Genomic DNA, 16056 nt, shown 5'->3' with positions numbered 1-16056 from the left:
CATTCTGCCTTCCGAGACTAAGCTCTGTCTCTATTTGCATTTCATGCATTGCATAAGGCTACCATTCTGCCTTTCGCGACTAAGATCTGTCTCCATCTGCATTTTCTGCATTACATAAGGCTACCATTCTGCCTTCCGAGACTAAGCTCTGTCTCCATCTGCATTTCCTACATTGCATAAGGCTACCATTTCGCCTTTCGAGACTAAGCTCTATCTCCATCTGCATTTACTGCATTGCATAAGGCTACCATTCTGCCTTCCAAGACTAAGCTTTGTCTCCATCTACATTTCTTGCATTGCATAAGGCTATTGTTCTGCCTTCAGGGACTAAGCACTGTCTCCATCTGCATTACATAATGCTACTATTCTGCCTTTCGAGACTAAGCTCTGTCTCCATCTACGCTTGCATGGCTGAAATATTGCTGCTTTATTTATGTTCTGCATGGTTGAAATATCGCCACTTTATTTACGTTCTGCATGGCTGAAATATCGCCACTTTATTTACGTTCTGCACGGCTAAAATATCGCCACTTTATTTACATCTGCATGGCTGAAATATCACCACTTTATTTATGTCTTGCATCGGCTGAAATATCGCCCCTTTATTTTCACCTTACATCGGCTGAAATATCGCCACTTCATTTAAATCCTGCATCGGCTAAAAGATCGTCACCTTATTGCATTTCATGGGCTGAAAGATCGCCACCTTCTACATATCATGGGCTGAAAGATCGCCAAATTGCCCAAAGGCGTCATTGTTCAGAGGCACCATTTTCATAGCCCGAGAACACCATGCCATGGCCTGAGGACCCCCTTTTCATATTTTGCATATCATCATTCAAAGGCATCACGGTTCGGAGGCATCATTCTCATAGCCCGAGAACATTATTTCATAGCCTTCGAATCCCTTATTATACGCTGCATGGACCAGGACGTCGTGGTCTGAGGACGTCCTCCTAACCGTCTAAAGACATTATTCATGGTCCGACGGGAAATTGCATCATGTTTAATTTTTCGCACAATATGCACTTGTATTGCTTATTTGCAGGTAAACCGGCTAGCAACGACCATCTCAGCAGGAGCGATCCCACTCCAGTTCCCGCGGCCCTACTAGACTTTAACCATCCATCCCAACCCTAATATCTCATCCGTTCTTGAAAAAATCTCCATCGGCATATTCTGCCGACGAATCCTGAACTACATATGGCCCGATTCCTGTAATACTAGGGATATATAGGCAACTCAGGAACCAGAGCACGGTCAACCTCTTCAAATCATTTCGTTCGGTCAAATTGGCCATTATATCTTTGTCCGACAACTCTTTCATCCTTCCCGGATAAAGAGGGGCAGCTATTGATACCCAATTTTTCCCTGTATATTTTTATATATGCAAAATACTTTCAAAATAGCATATATATGCATATATAAGTATGCCCAAGTGTTTTAGTATTTTTTTCTAATTTTTAAAGATTTTTAAATCAATTTATTGCCCTATTTTAACAGTACAAAAACCAATAATTGTTCCTCAAATTATCATTTTGGTGATTAATGTATTTTATTCTCATATTTATACCAAAATATAGCTAAGGTAAGTTTTGCACATTTTTTACAAATTTGGTATTTTAAAAGCTAAATTGCATATAATTGCAATTTTAGCTTATTTTAAGATTTAATTGCGTTTATGATTACAAAATTGATTCCAGTATTTTTTAATTTAATATTTGGATATTATTAATTAATTTAGTACTTTTAATTTGTTGCAGAAATCATTTTACCTATTTTTTATAAAATAAAAAAGGAAAAAGTGGCTAAAATCAGCCCCCAATTAAACCCCAATTTTATTTTCAAACGGACCAGCCCAATTCAATTTAACCCGCCCCTAACCCAACTAAAATCTACCTGACCCAGACCCCCTCTTATCCGGGCCGTTGATATCTGAGATCAACGACCCCTACCCATTCTTGCCTTTTTAATCCAAACGACTACCCTAATCCCCTCATTTCTCTTATATTAGCCGCCTCTAAACGCTCCACTCCCTCAAACTCTCTCGAATGTTCTCAAAACCCTAATCGCCTCCTACCGTCTTCAACCTCAAAATCATCGGAATCCATGGCTTCTCAGGCCATGGAAGCCCTACACTCACCCCTCCTTGCTCTTATAAGCCTGGTACTTGGAGGTTCGAGGTCTGACCTCGAAGGTTTCCGCTCAGATCTTCGCCGATCCAAGGTTCTACGGCCATCTCCGGCCTTGCTCCGGCATGCAATGGTGTTTTGAGCCTGGTTCTGACTTCTCCGACTCAGATCATACCTTTTCAAAGCCTTTCTCATTTTAGGGTTCCTCTGAAACCCTAATTATTCGAGGTTTTTCTCCGATTTTTTCTTAGATATGTTATATGTCTATGCTCTATTTGAGTTTTCAAACAATTTCACCAACTTTCTTTCAAAAATTACTTTCAAAATCGCTTTTTTTTCGATTTAGGGTTTTTTTGAAATGCTTAAAGTGTTTCTCTGACTTTTCTTTTCTTTTTCTTTGCGTGTATTTGTCTTTACTGTGCTCATATGTTTCCTTTTTACCACACATGTTCTTTTACTTCTTTCTTATGCTTTCATTCTACCACACATGTTCTTCTGTGCTTTCTATCTTTCATTTTCCTACTATTTCTATATCATGCTCTCACATGTTTATCTCACTATGTTTTCCTATATGTTCTTTTGCTATACTTTTCGGGTGTTCTTGTGTTCTTCTACTGTATTTCTCTACTAAGTTCTTAAGTCTCTTTGTTTGCCTTCTACTGAACCTTATTTTAAGTTTCTTCTAAAAGACCCGTTTAAGCATGTTTTCCTCTACTGTTTCTTTTACCCTCATTATGCTTCGAATTTCTTCACTCTGTGTCACGACCCAAACCGATGGGCCGCGACGGGCACCCGGTACCTTACTTAACTGAATAACAACATAAAGTATCTTTCTTATTACATCATCATATACATGTGACATACGGGCCTAATAGGCCAACATAATCATTTATAAACTTAAAACATAGGCCGACAGGGCCGTACAATCTTTCACGTACACGACATATGTCTACAAGCCTCTAAGAATATATAAATATCATAAAGTTTGAGACAGAGTCCCGCCATACCAAACAATATACGTCTAACTCATAATAACCAAACAAGCAACTCCGAAGCAAATGGAGCGCACCAACATCTTCCGCAGAGCTGATATACTACATGGAGGGCTCTCGACCTGTCTATCGGGACCTGCGGGCATGAAATGCAGCATCCCCAGGTAAAAGAGACGTCAGTACGAATAATTTACTGAGTATGTAAGGCACATAAATAAATACATAAGAGACATGAAAGACATATAGAGTACATGACTCAACCTGTAAGTCTGAATAACTTTGTAAATCATAAATTACATTTAGCGTCATGCGTATGAATGTCATGTCATGCATAGGTACATGTTTCATAACATCATCAGCCTTTGAGTGCATCCCATCATATCATATCGGCCACTGCGGGCAAAATCATCATCGTATACCAGCTGTTCAGGTGGTGGTGCTTATATAACGCAATAACCTTTCCCATATCCCATATACATATATACATACATATATATAGGCGTATATAACGCCGTTTATATCATATTTACATATATATGCGTATATAACACCGTTAGAATCATATTTCAGCCACTGTGGGCAACATCATCATCATATACCAGCTGATCCGGTGGTGGTGCGTATATAACGTCGTAACCTTTTTCCATATCCCATATACATATATTTACATATATACGCGTATATAATGCCATCTGGTCATGGGTCAATGCACATGTATAAATGAGTGAAATGCATGAAAAATACATAATAATCTCGATATTCCTTCCAGATAAACTTTTTCAACTGCGTATTATTCTGAGACCCATGAACAGAAAATAATAATAATTCTCATGGGGAATCAAAAATATAGACACCCCTACTATTTCTATGAATAGAATAATTTATAGAAACTGTGTATTTTCTCATTTCTTCAGTATAATCAAGATCATGCCAAAAGAAAGAAGGTATAGCCTTAACATACCTGGATTAGGGAAAACTCCGTATAATACTCTTGGAAAAGATTGCACTGTACTCCTTTAGAACCGCAAAATTTTACGTTGCTACGGTTCTAACCATTGTTGTTGGAATTTTTTGCAAGAATTTCGTTGCAAAGAATGTCATTGCTAAGAATCACGTCTGTTCCATGAATATTTGAATTTGGAAATAATGCACGTTTCTTGCTTATCTCCAGTAACAATCCAAAGCTTTATTGAAGTGTGTAAACATGTGATTTTGGCCCTATGAAAGAATTACTCCCAAAAAATTCAAAATAAAATGATTTTTTCTTGGTGTGCAATTTTGAGAATTCTGTGACATTTTTGGATAATTATTTGTATTTGTTTGTGCATGTTTATTTGTTAAATTAATAAAAAATACAAAAAAAAAATATGTCGCATTTTTGCATTTAGGATTTAATCCTACAATTGTTAGTAATTAAGTTTGTTTTACGAAAATAAAAAATTACAAAAATAGGCATCTTGTGCATTTTTAGCATTTAATGTCCAAATATACAATTTTATGCTTAATTATTACTTAATTATGCGTTAATTGTTATTGGGAGTTAATTTGCGCTTTTATAACTTAATTTAGTCTTAATAATAATTTAAGGAGTTTTAGAATTTAGTTTTAGAAAAATAAAAGAAGAAAAGAGACCAAAATATAAAGAAAGTCGGAATTGGGCATCTTCTTCAATTTCAAGCCACAGGCCCAAAAAATGGCCCAACCTTCCCTATGACCCGGTCCATTCCAAACCGGGTCGACCCAGTCCAGTACCAACAACCCAACTCCCCCTCTTCATTTTCATTTTTTCATTTTTTACAAAACAAAAACAAAAAAATAAAGAGAGAAAACCCTAGACTAAACTCATCCGCCCCCCCCTCTCTTTCTCTCTTCTCCTTCTTCTCCAAAAGAGCTCAAAGCCCCTCCCATGGCTGCCCCTCTCCCGTTCCCTTCATCAGCACGCCACACACACAACCACGTCGACAACACATACACACACACAACCACGACGACGTAACACACACACACCCGTGGTTTCACCAACATGAATGACCATCCATGAACGACTCCTCCTTCCTCCTCCTCGCGTCCCGCCATTGCTGCTGCTGGCTGCTCACGCTTCTGCTATGGCTGCTGCGTGACTGCTTCGTCCAGCACCACTGTTGCTGCGTTTTCTGCTTCATCTTCTTCGTCTTCGTCGAGCTCGATCTCGAGCTCCCATGGCTGCCTCCCTCGATGAACAGCACCACAGTTGTTGCGTCTAGTGCTTCCGCTGCTGCCCGCTGCTGCCTGCGCCACTGCTGCTCGCTGCTGCCTGCGCTGCTGCTGTCCGTTACTTCTCCTTCAAGTTCTTCGTTTGTCCGTTCGTGATCGTCTTCGGCGTCAAATGGTTTTGGTGCGATATTTGTTTCCGGGCAGATTTGTTTTCGTTCGAGTTCATCATCGTTCCGATCCGGTTAGTTGGTTTAAGTTTCGTTCCCATCCGTAATTTGTTTGATATTTTTCGGATATGAAATCATTAAATGTTTGATTCTTGTTCTTGATTTTTATTCAGTTGTTTTATTTTTCTTGTTTATTTTTGTAGAAATTGTTAGTTTGATTAATTATATTGTTGATAGATTTAAGTTGAAGATTCAATTAAATTATTTTTCAGTTTGTTTTATTAATTTTAAGAGGATTTAGTTTTAATATAGAAAAGTGTTAGCTTAAATCGTTTGAATCCGTTGTTTGTTGTTAATATAGATTTAATTCGTATTCATTTTTTTTGAAGTTCGTTTTTAATTCAGTGATTTAATGTGAAGTTATGTTTTGGTTTTTTATTTTTGGATCATATATCTTTGTTATAATTTTGTTGGATTTAATTTAAAAAGATTAATTGATTATTTGAAGATTAGTGATTTGAATATGTTTATTTGTTTTGTTTAAGTTTAATTCAAAGTTGAATAAAGCTTGTTTGTTATTGTTGTTGAATCTTTTCATTTATGTTCATACTTTGTTTGATTGATATTGAATCCGAAATTAGTATAGTTTGATCTTCTTGTTTGTTGATTATCATTTTTGATTATTTCTTCAGTTTGCTTCATGATTTTGTTTAGTTTTAATATAGGAATTGTTGGTTGTAAAGTTGTTAGATTTTAAGTTCAAATGATTATTGAATTTAGAAATCTGAATATATTTGTTTGTTGTTATTGTTGTTGAATCTGAAAGTAGGTTTGTTTTTTGTTAAAGATGTTGTTCAATCAAGATAATTTTAGTTGTTTCTTTGTTGTTCATCATTTAGTTTGAATTTGTTGTTGAACATTGTTAGAAATTGATTATATTGGCTATATTTTGGTTAAGATTGATTAGGTGAATTGGTTATACCTGATGGGGGTAGTTTGGTAATTTGTAGTACGTTCAGGGGTAAAATGGTAATTGCAATAGGGTCGGAGGGGTAATTTGGGAATTGAACATTTTGAATAATTCTTTATGTTAAGCATGGGGGACAAATGTAATGGGGTGTGGGTGATATAATTGTTTAATATAAATGGGGGACAAGACAAATTGTAGTTGAGGGGAATATAGTAATTGTTTATGTTAGGCATGGGGGACAAGATGTAATGGGGTGAAGTTGATATATTTGTTTAATGTAGTGGGGGATGAGTGGGAAGATAATGGGTTTGGTAGGAGAAAATGATGTTTTTATTAATGGATTAAAGGGTTTGGGATGAGATATAAATGAGGAACTTGATCAGATTTTGAAGAGGACGGAGAATATAAAAAAACAGATAATAAGGGAGAAAATCTAGAAGAAAAGAAGAAGAGAGAAGAAATTCCGAAAAATACTAAGAGTTTAGAAAAATAAAAGAAAAACATTCTGGAAATTCAAAAGAAGAAGAGTATACACCTGATATACATTCCAAATATTCTGATATACGGATTCAAAAATTAAGGGTTAAACACTAACTAGTCTTTCAAAATTTGAAAAGAGTCCCTTTGCTTCTGTCCTTGATTGTTGTTGTTGTTTCTGGATTTTTGTCTTGATTTTAAAATCTGTCACTAAGTTTCTCGTTGTTGGTTGTTACTGGTTGCTGGGGATGCTATTGTTGTATGCTACTGAGTTTCTGCTGATCTCACTTTTCTTTTGCTTCCAATATCAGGTACACAACTGACACGCTGATTATTGTAAACTAAAACAGGAAGCATGAATACGAAAAATGAAGAATTGAAGTTCTAAATTTGTTTTAATTATATTCTGAATTTTATTTGTATATATAAATTATTTATCTTACAAAAATCAGAATCATGTAGCTATTTAATATATATAGTGAAATATCTGACGATAGCTTAACGGATGAACTATCTATATATATTGCCTAAAAATAAATAAATGGTGTAGTAACTCCGTCTAGTCAAAAATCAAACGAATAGACCATTTCGGAACTTGTAAGAATATTGTTTAGTTAAATAATATTGGTTAATTTCAGCATGTAATTGGTTTAGGATTAAAATTAGATTGCTAAGTTTTTTTTAATTTGACAAAAACTGAGAACATGCCTAGTATAATGTAACTAGGTAGTAATATGTGAATAAGACGGCCCAGGTCTAGTTTTATGCCATACACGTTGGGCCTGGGCCCGCATTGGCAACGGACTGCCCTGCTTGCATCATTTTCAGAATTTATGAATCATATTCGAAACTCAACTATAACAACTCAAACCTGTAAATAAATTAAGACCTTTTCTCTTTCATTTTGTAGAGACAATTTTAATAGAAAAATGTAGGCACTTTAGGATTATCCTGTTAAAATAAATGAGATGAGCCTCGCCCAATAAAACGCACAAATTGCGGGGCCCTCGATAAATGTTTAATTAAAATTACTTAGACTTCGGGATGAGCCGTTTAGCAAAATTCCACGGTCTTACTCAGAAATAATAATACGATAATTGCTTCAGGTGCGTATTTTAATAATCTTACCTTCTTAATTTCGGGTGCGCATTTATGTGACCCAAATCCAAATCTCAACGGAGTCGGAATGTATTAATAACCACGGGCGCATTGATTGTGACGTGGTTCGAAATGCATTTTTACGACGTTGCAATTCCATAAAAAATAAATAATAATAAAAGCGGTTTAAATCTAATAAAAGCACACAAGTTATAACATGTATTTAAAATCAGATATTTAGCCACTATAACAATTTAAGTCGAACATTACTTAGAATTCCTTACTTAGAATTTCTGGTTCGCAGACTTCATTTGAAAAGTCGAACATTTTCCTCGAATTGGGATTCAAGATAAACCGGTGACTTGGGACACCAAAAGCCAAACCTTTTCCAAGTGGCGACTCTGTATTAAATAAATAATTCCATTTCGAATATTGTCACTTAAGTTGGAAAAACTCCCTCGCGCATATAACCCTCGGGGCGGGCGTGCAAAAAGAAGGTGTGACAGCTCTGGCGACTCTGCTGGGGATTAGTAACCCAGAACCACTGGTTCAGGATTAGAAATTCGAGCTTAGAATAGTTGTTATATTTGGCTTTATTATCTGATCTTTATTACATGTTTTGGCATAACGTGCTAAATGTTGTCTTTAACCGCTTTGATATTATCTGAACTGTATATAAACTGTGCTGAAACCCCTCTCTCTTCACCTCCGGGGATGTGCTTACTGGTTGAGACTCCCTATTCTGTTAGTGTCAATACCCTGAAATAAAAAAGAGGCTCGTACAAGTTACGAAGCCGGATGGCCTTTTGGTTCCCGGTAAGTTTCCCCCTCCTCGACTCGAGTTGTCCGCTCGGGTACACAGTCTAGAACATATACCCAGGTCATAAACCTAGTATGACGAAACCTCATGCTGGATCCCTAGTAGGAACGCTTATTTGCATCATGTTGCATTTGACATAGGGGACTCAACACAGGGGTTGGGTCCGTTTAGGACAGACAACCTGAAATGAAAAGACCATCCTGTTGCATCCCGTTTGTTTTGCGCATTTATTTGCTTTAGATCTGCATGCTGGCCGGTTTCTAAAAAAAAAACTAAAAAAAAAAAGAAAAAAAATGAAAACAAAGTTTGTCTTTTAGTTTGATTTATTAAAAAAAACATATAAAAAAAAATTCCTTTTAATCACTTTCAAAAGCCAAAAAATATATATTTATTTAAAAAAAAGAAGGTAAAATTCAAAATTCAAAAAAAAAATGTTGTTTCTTTTGTAGTATCTCTTTTATAAATTTAGACTAATAGTCCAAATACTTCCTAAAAAGATTTTTCGAAATTTAAAAAAAAAAGGTAAAAAAAGGGTTCAAAAAAAAGAAAAAATATTACTTTAGTCTTCATCTCTTTTCCAAAAAAAATAATAAATATAAAAATTCAAAAAAAAATATTTTTCTCCTTTCCTTTGAAAGATTTTATTCAAAAAAAAGGATTTAGTCTGTTTCCCCTATTTTAATCATGACCGAACTACGCTGGTCTGATTCTCACCGAATGTGAGATACGTAGGCAAACTTCATCGGTTCCGACCCCAATTTTAGAAAAAATCCAAAAATATTTTCCTTTAGTTCCTTCCTTATAAATCTTTCTTTAGAAAATACAAAAAAAAAAGAAATAAAAAATAATATAGAAGTTTTTTTTAAAACTCAAATAAAAAAATAGTTTCCTCTTTCTGAAGTCTTTCATACGAAAAAATGAAATAAGAATTAAAAATCAGCAACAAAAATCCAAAAATACTCTTTTTTTTTAGTCTTTCTTTTGTAAATGTCCATAAAAAAAATATTTGAAAAATTGAATTCCAAAAATATTAGGGCTTTTCTTTAGAAGTGCTTTTGTAAATAAATAAAAACTCAGAAATTCCACATCATTTTTCTTAAAAGTCACTCTTTCAAAACTTTAAGAGGCAACATCATAAATCAAAAAATATATATTCTTTCTTCCGTAGAAAAAGGTGAAACAAATGAAAAAAATCAACCAAACACATTTTCTTTTCTTTTCTTTTTTTAAAAAAAAAAACAAAAAATATTCCCAAAGTTCAAGTCAAAAGCAAATAAATGTTTAGAAGTCTTTCTTTAAAAAATAAAACAAAAATCAAAATAAAAAAAATATTTTCTTTCTTCTTTTAAAGCATTTCTTTCAAAAATTCAAAAAAAAGGGTTAGTTTAGTTACTCCGTTTTCGATTCCCGAACTACGCAAGATTTGATTCACGCGGCATCGTGATACGTAGGCAATCCTCATCGGATCCGGTCACATTTTTAACTGCAAATAATGAAAACAATAATAATAGGAAATAATAAAATAAAATAAAAAAAATATAATAAAAAAACGATAAATAAAGGAAAGCCTTAAGAGAAGTCGGAATGACGTATGTCTTTGTTGCAAACATGTAGAAATTCACTTAACTGTATAGGTGCATCATGCCCCAACGTGAGGTTACCTATCTGTTATTTTTTTTGAACTAACCGTTTGTTTGTTGCTGAGTACTTCAGGTTTTTAGAAAAAAAAAGGGTGGTTTGGTTCTGTGGAAGTCTGGCCTCACATACTTACTTCACAAGATCAAAGGGAAGCATAGAGATGTCTTCAGAAATCCCTTTGCCGACAATTCCTGTCTCTGAGGAGAGTTCAATCTCGGCCGTCCTGACGCCCGAGTCAGCAACTGCTGAGGAAAACAGAATCCTGCGGCTCCGCATGTTGGAAATGTTGGATGACTGGAATAACGGAAAAGAGCCACCAAGTATAATCCCTGGGTTCCCTGAGTTGTTCTCCAGGACAAGTGGGACTTCCAACATCCCCATAAGTTATCCAACTATCCCATTCGGGTACCCTACCATTTCAGCCCACTCTGCTGGATCACCCTCTGATTCTTATCCCCGGAGGTCAACAACAGATGTAGCTACAGGTACATTCGCGGCACCGCCCTGTCCAATCGTGGCACAACCCGCTACACACAGGCCTAATTCTGACTCGTCCTCATTCACATTTCAAGCACCATCCTTCTCACTGGAACCAACTCGGTTTACCACCAGCACTTACCCTCAACCACTCCAATTTGAGTTCGCTGCGGGACAAGAAAAGACCACCAAAACTCACGAGCGAGAAGAGATTGTGAGGAAGATGAGGAGTATGGAATAGAGTCTCAAAAGCATACAAGGCTTGAGCGGACAGAAAAGTGTATCCTATGCCGATTTATGCATGTTCCCTCATGTACACCTGCCATTGGGATTCAAAACCCCAAAATTCGAGAAGTACGATGGGCATGGTGATCCTATTGCTCATCTCAAAAGATATTGCAATCAGCTGCGAGGAGCCGGTGGAAAGGAAGAACTACTTATGGCCTATTTCGGAGAAAGTCTGGTTGGCATCACATCTGAGTGGTACATGTACCAGATATGTCTCACTGGTACATCTGGGATGATCTTGCTAGAGATTTCGTCAGGCAGTTCTAGTACAACGTTGATATTGCTCCAGATAGGAACTCTCTGACAAATCTAAAGAAGAAACCCTCAGAAAATTTCAGAGAATATGCAGTTAAGTGGCGCGAACAAGCTTCAAGAGTGAAACCTCCATTGGACGAGATAGAAATGGTCACTGTCTTCCTGCAAGCCCAAGAGCCCGATTACTTTCAGAACATGATGTCGGCCATGGGAAAACCTTTTGCAGAGGCCATCAAAATTGGTGACATGGTAGAACACAGTTTGAAAACAGGTAGGATTTTAAGTCAGGCATCCATTAGAGCAACCTCCCAAGCCATCCAAGGCGGGTCTAGAGGAATGGCAAAGAATAGGACAAGAGAAGAAACAACCATGGCAGCATCATGGGGAAGAAGATACCGGGCCCCCAGACCTGTGTTCTCTGAAATAACCCCTCAACACTACTATCCTCATTCTGATATGGTCTATGCTCCACCACTTTATGCGGTTATGAATGCTCAACCTTTCAGCCGACCACAACTACAGGCTAACAGAAATCAACCTCCATTCCAAAGAAACCAGCCTCCTCACCAAAACCACTATAATCCTCGACCATCCCAGAATAACTTTCGCCCTTGGGAACCACCCAGGAGACCCAACTATACACCAATCGGTGAACCCTACTCCACCCTGTTCCCTAAGCTTGTCCAGATGAATTTGCTGCAGCCCATACCCCTAAACGGGCAAAACCCGGAATCACCATCATATCAGCGGGGTGTCAGGTGTGCATACCATTCAGGGGTAGAAGGGCACGATACAAACAACTGTTGGACATTGAAACAAGCGGTAGAGAATTTGTTAGAGCAAGGGAAAATTGTGTTGAAAGATGAGGATGTCCCAAATATGACCAATAATCCGCTGCCCGCTCACAACAACGGGCCGATGATCGGGATGATTTGTGAAGACAAAGAATTTGATCTGGCGCTTAAGGCCATAATTGCTATTGCTAATGCAGAAAGGAAGCCCAAGGCAACCCCGAAGCAAGAGAAAGGGGAAAAGAAGAGTAAAATCACCGAGACTGAACCGGAAAAGAAAATTGATGTATCCAAGCAGGCCTATGTGGTATGGGGGATGATCAAACCACCTCGGCTGAATGAGCCAGTGGTTATTGGACGCATACCACAGAATCTAAAGTACAATAAAGAGGAAGATGATGAGGTGTTCACGGTTGAAGAGAGTGAGGAAATATGTGAGGCGATGAGGAAAAAGCTATGCGAAACACACATGGTCCAGCCGGGAGAGGGCACTAGCACCACGGAGGTATCATACATGGGACCAAGCGCCAAGCTTCAAAACTGGAAGGCTACGCCATTCCTGATCAAGCGGGAGTCCTAGTGGACCTGTCCTGCCACTTTCTCTGCATCACGAGCTACCCCAGGGTGTAACTCAGATGTTTTCTTCAGTTTCCTGTTTTTAATTTCTTGAATGTCAACCCTGTTTATCTTCCCAATTCCAAGAAATGAAATCATGTTTCATCGTTCACCTCCTTTTTCAGAGTTTTGCTATATTTTCTTTTTTAGTTCTCTTCGATTCTAATAATGCAGCTTCAAATAACATGACATGCTTGTGGACTTCATGCCCAGATCCCAAGAACTCTGTCAGACTTCGAAATAATGAATCAAAAATTGGAATATATGATGTTAAGAAAATTAAAAGAAAAGAATAGGAATAACTGAAGAAAATTGATTCATGGTTTGGGAAATGTCCGTCACTAAAGCAGAGTCTGAGGACAGTCAGTGGGTCTAGACTCATATGGAACGTTGACCTTAATTGAAACGGATGACTGCAGTTTGTCACGGGCAATTGTACCAACAAAGAATGGCCCGCGCTTGTAAAATTGAAACATGGCAACTGGTGTTAAGGTGTATTCTTCCTCATCACCAGGAAGCACGAGGAAAGTTTGCTCATAATCGGAAAGGTCCATACATTATGGAAATTATTGCCAGAAGGAGCATTTGTATCTGGGCGGCATCGAAGGAAATGCCCTTGAAATAACTGCCAATGCAAATGCGGCCAAAAGGTACTATATTGGATCCAATATATAGTTCTAATATTTTCCGTTTGAGATGACGAAGGCTTTCATTCTCGCTACCCAAACACTATCAACCCTTGCAAACCCATTTGAGCTGGTTACTCTTCTTTGATTACCCTCTTTGGAACCTAAAAGTATTATTGAAAATAAAATGAAAGAAAAAGAGAATTTGAAATAAAAAAAAGACAAATAATAAAAGGAAGAAGAAGAAAGAATTAGAAAAAATAAGAAAATATATATAAAAAAAATGAGAAAAAGGAAAAGAAGCAAAAAACAAAGCAAAACAGAAAAACAAAAAGAAAATCCAAAAAAAAAAAGTGGCCTGAACTATGTCTGACTTGATTCCGAAAGGATACGTAGGCAACCTCTCCTTGGGGTTCAGTCACACCAAAACAAAAGTCCAAAGTCCCCCAAAAGTAAAAATGGGGCAGAAGTTATAACGGTTCAACAATGATCCCGCCTAAAAGGTTCCAAAGTTGTAGTTCAATCCAAATTCTTTTCACCCCAAACCTTGTTCAAGTCCTTCTGATCAATCGGCAAAGCGGTTCAAAATGGGAGGATGGAGTTATTTGGGTCTGATACAACAAAATGAGAGGAATGAAATGAGAGAGCCTTATTGGTGAAAACCCACACGGGCACCGTAGGGCGACGGTAAGCAAAGGAAATCAAATGAGATTCTTTTTAGTGAAAACCCACACGGGCACTATAAGGAGATGGTAAGAAATGAGATGAAAAATGCCCGCTCGTGAAAACCCACAAAGGGCGCCCATGATCGAAAATAAGATCCTCACAGCCATCAGTATCAACAGAGTCCTAGCAAGGTTCCTCGGTATTCAAGGCAAAGTTGTGATGAATTTTTGAGAGTCAGGCGTTTTACACATATCAGGCATCCAGTCTAAAAGGCATGTCATGTTCATTGAAGTCCGCATGTACTCCGGATAAGTCCTTCTCTCCTTTCCCCGAAAGGGACACTTCTAGTTTTAAACTCATTCTCTATTCAATTATTTGTTTCTCTTTGAATCCCTTTTGGTCTAACACTGTTCCAAAACCAAGACAAAGAAATGATGGCAAGACTGATTTACAGGGCTTTCATTTGATACACGCTAATGTGCAAAAGGCACCCAGCCTCAGCAGGGGCATCAAGACGACCTCGACTGGCCATGGCAGCCTATAAAGACAATTGAAGTTAAAAGGGTTTAGTTTCACATGGTTAATCGCCTCAGCGAAGTTGAAGAAACCAAGGTACCCCCAAATGCTCTAAAATTGAAGTTGGAAGAAAGAAGATAGAAAAGAAAGGCCTACAAAGGTAAAATAAAGTTGGAAAGGTTAAGTCCCACGCGATTAGCCACTGCAGTATAGGTGTGAGGATCAAAAAATCGCTGACACACGCAAAAAAAAAAAACCGACAAATCCCCACAGGGTCTCCCTTTGTACAGATCCCCACAGGGTCTCCCTTTGTAAAAATCCCCACAGAGTCTCCCCTTGTACAATCCCCCAAAGAGTCTGTCCCAGCAAATCCCCAACGAGTCTGCCTTGTACAAATCCCCACAGAGTCTCCCCAATAAAAATCCCCACTGAGTTGGCCTCGTAAAGAATCCCCAAGCAGAATGGGATGAAAGAACCAAAGCCTGACACGGGTAAATCAACACAAAATCCGGAAATGCGAGTCTGATCAGTTTAAAAGGGGTCGCCTGTGAATCCAATCAATGGCAGAGTTTCTCAACATGAATTAGGCCGAGACCAAGCAATTGGAACGATCAAGGCCACCGAACCAACCACCGTTTTCAAACTGACAATTTTTCTTTGTTTAGGAAAAATGAGACAGGTGCGATCCAAAGCAACCGTGCAAGAAACAGGTGTAGCCCAAAAGAAATGAAGTGCGCGAGCGTTGAAACAACTTTACAGCAGGAAAACGACCAAAAGGAAGTTTCCCCAGAATTCTTTCAAGTATTTTGATAAATACAAAGAAATATAAAAGGAAAACCAAAAAAAAAGAAGACAAGAAATAAAAATGAAAATCCCAAAAGAAAAACAAATCGTGGTAGCATAGGACCTCATTCCTCAACTATCCCGGTATAAACCACGGATCTCCCTGGCATAACCCAATGAGCTTTTTCTATCCAAATCCCCGGCATAACCCGAGGGTTCTTTCCCTTTTCCGGCATAACCCGATGACTTCCCCGGCATAACCTGAGGACTCTTTCCCCTTTCCGGCATAACCCGATGACTTCCCCGGCATAACCCGAGGACTCTTTTCCCTTTCCGGCATAACCTGATGACTTCCCCGGCATAACCCGATGACTCCTCTGGCATAACCCAGGGACCTCTTTCCCTTTTTCGGCATAACCCGATGACTTCCCCGGCATAACCCGAGGACCCTTTTCTTTTCCGGCATAACCCGATGACTCCCCCGGCATAACCCGAGGACTCTCTCCCTTTTCCGGCATAACCCGATGAATCTTCCTGGCATAACCCGTTGGA

Source organism: Nicotiana tabacum, chromosome 11 (assembly GCF_000715075.1).
Source record: "Nicotiana tabacum cultivar K326 chromosome 11, ASM71507v2, whole genome shotgun sequence".
NCBI classification, from domain to species: domain Eukaryota; kingdom Viridiplantae; phylum Streptophyta; class Magnoliopsida; order Solanales; family Solanaceae; genus Nicotiana; species Nicotiana tabacum.
Note: the sequence above shows the minus strand (reverse complement) of the source record.